The sequence below is a fragment of the Centruroides sculpturatus genome, unplaced genomic scaffold (genome assembly GCF_000671375.1).
Source record: "Centruroides sculpturatus isolate CEXI.00-Female unplaced genomic scaffold, Cexi_2.0 scaffold1526, whole genome shotgun sequence".
Taxonomy (NCBI): domain Eukaryota; kingdom Metazoa; phylum Arthropoda; class Arachnida; order Scorpiones; family Buthidae; genus Centruroides; species Centruroides sculpturatus.
In genome coordinates, this window is record NW_019392610.1 from 64,205 (window position 1) to 64,552 (window position 348).

Consider the following 348-nt stretch of genomic DNA (forward strand, 5'->3'; position numbering starts at 1 on the left):
CAAGAAACAGTTTTACCTTTTACCTTAATAAAAGATTTTTGTAAATTAAGAACTATAATAAGAATTAATTATAGAAATCTTAAACAAGAAAACTATAAAATATTGAAAAGAATGCCTTCTGAAAATGGTGATTGTCGAAAAAAAATAAAAAGTTAAGTAAGATAATCACATATTAAAAAGTATAGCTCATTAATTTGTTAAATAAATATTAGACAAAAGACTTGTAAATTTATTGACGTACAGTACACTTATTAAATCCGAAAATTCTACAGTAGTTTACATTTAGTAGTAATTTAATAATTAATTAAGAAATGATTTAATATTTTATCGTATTTTGTTATTTGAAAG